Source organism: Curcuma longa, chromosome 18 (assembly GCF_044706935.1).
Source record: "Curcuma longa cultivar G26 ecotype Majalengka, Jawa Barat chromosome 18, ITB_CL_G26_1.1, whole genome shotgun sequence".
In the NCBI taxonomy this organism is placed as follows: Eukaryota; Viridiplantae; Streptophyta; class Magnoliopsida; order Zingiberales; family Zingiberaceae; genus Curcuma; species Curcuma longa.
The window spans coordinates 1809321-1816645 of record NC_133878.1 but is presented as its reverse complement, the minus strand read 5'-3'; positions in this window follow the sequence as shown (position 1 = coordinate 1816645).

The window sequence follows — 7325 nt, the reverse complement described above, 5'->3', positions numbered from 1 at the left end:
TGAAGAAGAAGAAACTCTCTATATTGTAATCATCTCTTCTCTTCTTCTTCATTTTTGTACTTGATTTGTGTAACTTGGTGTAAGAAGGTTTCTTCGCCTTCGGTGTTTTGACTGAGAAGGAGAGGAATAGTGGAAGAGTGTCTGAGTGAAGATCCTTGGATTAGTCGCCTCAAGGAGGCGGATACCAAGTAAAATACCTTTGTTAGCATTGTAGAGTCGTGAGGGAGTGAAGAGAGTCTTTCCTTCATCGATAAAAGTTCGAAGAGAAGCTATTCAACCCCCCTTCTAGCTTCACAAGGTCCTTACATGGAAGAACATCATTTGTCGATATAGAATTCCTCACAAGCTAGTATTTGATAATGGACGACAGTTTCAGGGATACAAGTTACAAGATTGGTGTAAAGAACTTGGGATTGTTCAAGCCTTCACTTATGTGGCCTACCCACAAAGCAATGGGCAAGTAGAAGTATTTAACAGAGAGCTTATCAAAGGCCTTAAAATAAAGCTGGATCAAGTATAAGGAAATTTGGTGGACGAGTTGCCCAGTATTATGTGACAGAACTACTCCAAGAGATAGTACTCAGATGACCCCTTTTCACCTGGTTTATGGAGGAGAAGTAGTAATACCTGTAAAGATCGGAGAGGAATTGAGCTGAGTCCTTGCTTATGGAAGCGATAACAATGACAAAAGACGCATGGAGCTGGATCTCATTACTGAAATCAGAGAACTTGCAGCTATTAAGTTGGCAGCGTACTGGAGGAAGATGTGCCAGACTTACAACAAGAAGGTTATACCTCGCTCCTTTCAGGTCGGAGACTTCGTCTGTAAGAAGATCAAGCCAGTAGGTGATGTTGGAAAGCTAGAACCTCAATGGAAGAACCTTACAAAGTTACTCGGCGGCTCAGCAGCGGATCTTATTATCTGGAAAATGCTAACGGGAAAGAGCTCAGCAGGCCTTGGAATGCAACGCATCTTTGTCCTTATCGTATTTAAGCTTGTATAGATTTTCTTATCATTTTTCTTGTAAAAACATTTAATGGTTGCTTAATATAAGCTTTTCTTTTCTTTTCTAACCTGAGCCCCGAGTTCAATGACTTTGCCTTACGACAGACTAGAACTCCGAGCCCCGAGCTCGATGACTTTGCCTTATGACATGCCGAAACTCCAAGCCCCGAGTTCGATGTCTTTGCTTTACGACAAGCCGGAACTCTGAGCCCCGAGCTCGATGACTTTGCCTTATGATAGGCCGAAATTCTGAGCCCCAAGCTCGATGACTTTGCCTTACGACAGGACGGAACTCCGAGCCTCGAGCTCGATGACTTTGCCTTACGACAGGTCGAAACTCCGAGCTCCGAGCTCGATGGCTTTGCCTTACGACAGGTCGAAACTCCGAGCCCCGAGCTCGATGACTTTACCTTACGACAAGCCAAAACTCCAAGCTCAATGACTTTGACTTGCGATAGGTACATGATACCTTACATCTATAACTGATGAGAACAACTTTTACATTTTTTTTCTCTGAGGTCTTTCCTATGTATACAAATCTTTCATAGAAGTTTTAGAAATAGCATTGCATGACGAGCACTCATAAGGAAGGGATAGCAAACATGTGTGATGTATATCATCACAAACAACACACATGGAGAAACATATCCTCATAACAAAAAGAGGGAAACCATAGGAGAATCGCCCAATGAAAATACTACTAATAAAGATTTTTTTAACATCAAAGCAAGAGATGTTGGATCATGAAGAACAGAAATTAGGCTAGTTGATGCTCAAAACCATACCACATAATTTGAAAACAAAACTCACACATAAGTAACAATCGCCACAATCACTAGACTTGCAATTGAAACAAAGTTTCAAAGAAAAATACTAAAAACAATATTACATACTTCGAATAGACCTCCACATAGGGAGGTCATTAGTATCCTTTCCAAACAACATTATATTAAAAAGTTTAAGTAAATTCGGAGATGCTTGAAACAACATTACATAAATTTTTGAGTTTATCAGTCTTGCTTTTCTGACTCTGGTAAATTATCCCAAACCTTTTGGGGATCCAAGAAACTAAGGTCTGATCCCTTAGGTATCAGATCAGACTGCACGAACTGTTTGCCAGCCCCATCAAAACTATATTTTAGCATTTTGCTGGTCTTGATTCCCAGCACCTCATAGAATTCTAAAGAGTTCAGAAAGATAGTTTTCTTCTCTTGCCATTTGCTCTCCTCCCCTTCCTTAAAATCAATTACCTCTTTTCTGGTTAATTCCAATTCTGATAATGCTTTCCCATGATCGAAGGATAGTTATTCTCTGTGCTTCCTTTCTTCTACTAGCTGAAGCTCCAGGTTTTGCCCTGGGCTACGGTTTCTTGCACTTCTCGAAGTAATTCTTCTCGCTGAGCTTGGTGGGTAACCAAGTCTGCTTCCATCCTAGACTTCTCTTCCCTACAAGACTTAGTTTCTTCTTTAGGCTTTAGCAGCCTCTTCCTGGGATAATTTCAAGGCTGCTTGGGCTTTCTTTAGTTCTTCCTCCAATTGATGAGTCTGAATTAGATTGGATCTCGGCAGCTTTCTTCAGTTGTGATATTTCTTCTGTGGCCTCCCTCACTGTGGCCTAAGCCTCTTTAGTAGCAAGGTGATCCCTTTCTATGTCTGCTCGAGCTCGGGCTTCCTCAACGTCCCAGGTGGAACTTTTCAGCTGATTTCGGAGATCAGTTTTCTGCATTTCTAGCTGCCTTTGGGTAGATAACATTAAAGGAACTCGCTTGCTCAGCTCCCTATGCTCTTTCCAGACCTAACAAACATCAAAATGGTAGAATAGATAATCAGTATATAAGGTAGATAGGGATAGTGTATATAAACTTTAGGAAATATACTTACTTTAGCCATAGAACAATTCAAATGTTCACTTAGGACCTCGGTATCCAGACGGGGTAGTACCTCAGTCTCGTATCTGCGGAGCTCATCTATTGTTCTGCCGAGACTGCTCTTCCTGAGAGGCTTGTCGGGAGGCTCGAGGGGGACGAGGGGGGACTGGCATTGGTTCTTTTTCAGGCACCACTTTAGAAGGAGGAGCCGACGTTGTCCCCGAGGAAGAAGCTGGAGATTTTCCTTTGTCATGCCGATGCTTGGTTCTAGTTTCTAGAGGGATGGACCGCAAGGGAGAGACCATCAAAGGAATCTCTGTAGAAGGACCATCCAAGATCTCAGGAATTTCAACAGAGGGCTTCTCCTGACCAGGCTCCGCCCTATCCTCAACGAATTTCTCGCTTGCCTCTCTGCTCCGTTTCCTTGACCTTGTCTCCCTGATGGTTTTAGATACGTTAACCTCGAGTAGTGGTTTAGGATCTGAAACTTTGTAATTCGGCACCTCTACCACTTGGTCTGATTCTTCCTTTGCGGAGGGGCTGACAGCCGCATAAATATGGACAAATCTTCGGGTGGAGCATCCTTTTGAGCTCTTGCCTTGGCAGCTGAGGACTCAGCCACCTCATCCGTGACCCACCAACTGTCAGTAGTTGACAAATCCCATTTTAAATGTTTACTGATAGAGGCGTTCAACATGGTTTGACCTAAGGTTAGGAAAAAGAAATTAGTCAGTATAAAAATGAACTTTAGAAAAATAGGGAAACTTACTTAGTGATTCTTCTAGTTGAATGGCGTTAGGACTCAGGCCAGCTCTATACAGGAGGGCTTCATTATTCACCAACAAATTCACATCAAACCGTAAGTCAGATAATATTTCAGTGGTAGAGAGGAAGGAGGATTCTAGCCTATATGGACCTAAGGTCAATTGAGGAGATGGTTCCAAACGCCAGAAAGTAGGCCAAGTATAGGGTTGAGGCGGCTTTAAGAAGAAATACCTACTTTTTCATCCCTTAGGGGAAGTTGGATACTTAGTTAGGAAGTTGTACTCGGGTCCTGCGACAAAATAAAGAACACCAAAGTTTCCCCGTTTAGGATAAAAAAGTAGTGAAAGAGCTGAGAGTCTAAGGGGATCTGCTAAATCTGAAAGATAATGGAGGCGTCACAAATTAAACGATATGAGTTCGGAAGCCAACTGAGATAAAGAATATTGAAAATATGTGGCTAAATTCTGGAGAAAAGAGAACAATGGGAACTGTAAACCCCCCTCCAACTGTCCCCTAGAAGAAAGTGACATAGCCCGGAGGAGGTACATGAGATCGCTGGTCAGGAGAAGAGAGTTTAATTCTATGGTCTAAGGGGATCCCAAATTGTTCTCTAAGCAGTATCTCATCTCCTAATGATAAGGTAGATTCTTGAGTCTCATACCAGGGAACGGACACGGCCATAGATACTTGCTAGGGATAAAAACCTAGTAGCGAGACTCACTTAGGTCAATGAGAATGGCGAGAAACTGGGAAGGTGCAAGTAATGAAAAAGGTGAAAACCTAAATTTCGAAGAGCAGTCAAACCCAAGGCAAAAGATGAACAGACAGAGGGCAATCGAATAAGGAAAACTTACTAGGCGAAGTTGCTAGTAGCGAAAAATGAGGAAGAACTATGACGATGGAAAACAAGGATAGAGAAGAAGCTACTTCGACGGAAGAAGAGGGTGGAGAAGAAGTTGCTTCATCGGAAAAGGAAGTAGCGCAAGGATAGGGTTTTCCTTAAGTTAAACGGTCACCTAATCCCCGCCATTGGAAGCCGAAATCAAGGGACCAGATGAGTTAATAAATAATTGGAGAAGCATAGGATAATTTAGCTTGATTAGTTTTGGTTGATTAAGGCAAAATCCTCATGTGACCTAGGGCATCTGACTTAACTCAAGTCCAGTCAGTCGAACTTCGCCTCCTTCGACTAGACTAACTCGAGAGGCTTATGATCCGGTGGGAATATTTGGCAATTACGTGGACGTCGGGTGCAAGGGGAAGTAAGGAAAAAAGAGTAAAAATAAACATTCGTTAATTCAGGAAATCTTGATCTCTCTCTCTAGTCACGGTATGCTCCCTTAAGCATATGCTAAGCTCTTGCTACAGTCTTTACGCGCTCCCAGCATCATGTGTCGACCTCACGACTCGGTCTTGGCACGCCTCCAACATCATGTACCGACCTCACGACTCGATCTCGATACGCCTCCAGCATCATGTGCCGACCTCATGACTCAGTCTCGGTACGCCTCCAGCATCATGTGTCGACCTCACAACTCGGTCTCAGCACTCCTCCAGTATCATGTGCCGACCTCATAACTCGGTCTCGGCACAACTCCTGCTTCACGCGCCGACTTCATGACTTGATCTCGGCATGACCTCGGGGTGCGGTATCGATGTGTTTCCTACATCCAGGGTTAATTTTCAGTGTGTGATACCTATTTAAAGACCCGGTCGTTCCGCTTAAATCTGGAAAAGAACAGAACCATTTCTTCTGCAATAACAGGAACTAATATATATCAACAGACAGAGTTTTCCAGACGGAACCAGTCTACCCGAATATTTCGTGAGCAGTTGCTAATATTTCAGAAATCAACTACTATAAAAAGGTAGCTCATGCCCATGGGCACAGGTATGCACACATATTTATCCTAATTTTTTTAAGTCGTTAAACTCCTTCCTCATGTCGAACCCTAACTTGAGCGTCGGAGTGGCTTGCCGGGACCCAACCCTGGCACCATTCTAACCCTCTTTTTGAATAGTACTTTTCAGGATCTCTCTCCGGACAACTCTCTTCAAGGAGCGTGCACGTCGGCCGAACCTTGAACCAGCATTTGAACCATCCACGGTGTACAGGCCAGAACATCGAAGAACACAAATGAACCAAAAAGCAATGAGACGAGTTCATAGCCAACAGTAAAGTAGAGTTCCACCTACTAAGCGTCTTACCAATGTAGGAACTGAACTGAATCATCATCTACAATTCTAGCAGAGAACTCTAGGAAAATTTCCTAGAACTCCATGACAGCACCTCGGAGGTAAAACTAGTCAAACGGGATCTACTAAGGAATCAACTCGGCAATCTTCTATTGGAAAAGGGAGAAAAAGATGGTGCAACTATATGGTAGGCTCAAGGAGATCTTAACAAATCTCCACAATCTAGAAGAAATTATTTCAAATTGGAACACTTTATGGTATGCGGTAAATGTCTTTCCACACACTGAAGAATGAGTATCCATAGTAGACTCATACTATATTTTCAAAAATCTCGAAGCAAGTAATTTAGAAGTTTTTTTAATAGAATTACACGAATCAATATGTGCAGGTTTAAAATTAAGAAATAGAGAAGATAAATCACAACCTAATATTAAGAGCAAGGTAAAGCGAGTCAGATTCAAGGTCTTCAATGGATGGAGTTGAAGAATCCTATCTAGTAAGAAAATTGAAGAAAATTTTTAAAATTAATAATTTTGATAAGAAACATACCTCAAGACGGTTGAGAAAGAAAAATTTTAAGAGTAAGATATTTTAATTATGACATCAAAAGAAAGAAGGTCACATCAAAAATAACTGCCCCAAACTCAAGAGAAGACATGGCAGTAAAGAAAAGGGTAAAGAAAAAAATGAAGCTCAAACATAAAAATCTAAAAGCAACTTAGGATGATTCATCAAAAGATTCAAAGTCAGAACAAATAGCGGAACTTGCACTGATGGCAACACATCAAAAAGAAGAATTAGAAAGCTTGACATCAAGCGACGAGACCAATAGCTGGGATGACAGGGACAAATTCAACATGGCAAGTGAGGTAAGATAACTACTCTCAAATCAACTTTATAATGTTATTAAAATATTGTGTAGATCATTACGTAAGATTAGAAAAAAAAAATACAAATTTGAGGGAACAAATAAAAACTCAAAAAATAGAAAATTAAAAAATTAATTAAAATTTATTTTTGGTGATAATCAATTTTTCATGATTGAAGATATTGTGCTCTATATTTGGTAAAAATTTTAAAATTTTTTATGGTCTGAATAATTATTATTATTATTATCAAATTTTTTATATAATCTACTTTTTTTACTATTGCCAAAAAGGGGAGAAAATAAATTAGATATAAATGGCATAAATATAGGGGGAGTTAGAATATTTTAATTGCTTAACTTATTTGTATTATGCATCTTTTATTTTTTATTATTAGTAATTTATTTTAATTTCAAACTTATTTTGACTAACATAAAAAAAAAAAGATATTGTTAGTACCTAGTAGAGTTTTGATGTGTAATCAAATAAATATAAAATTAGGTCCATATTATATTTGATACGTGTGTTTAAGTGTATAGGGACTTAAGATAATACACGTATTTCAGATGGCGAGCCTTGGCAGAAGATGCAAACGAGCGAGAAGGATGGCACGGGAAATGAACCG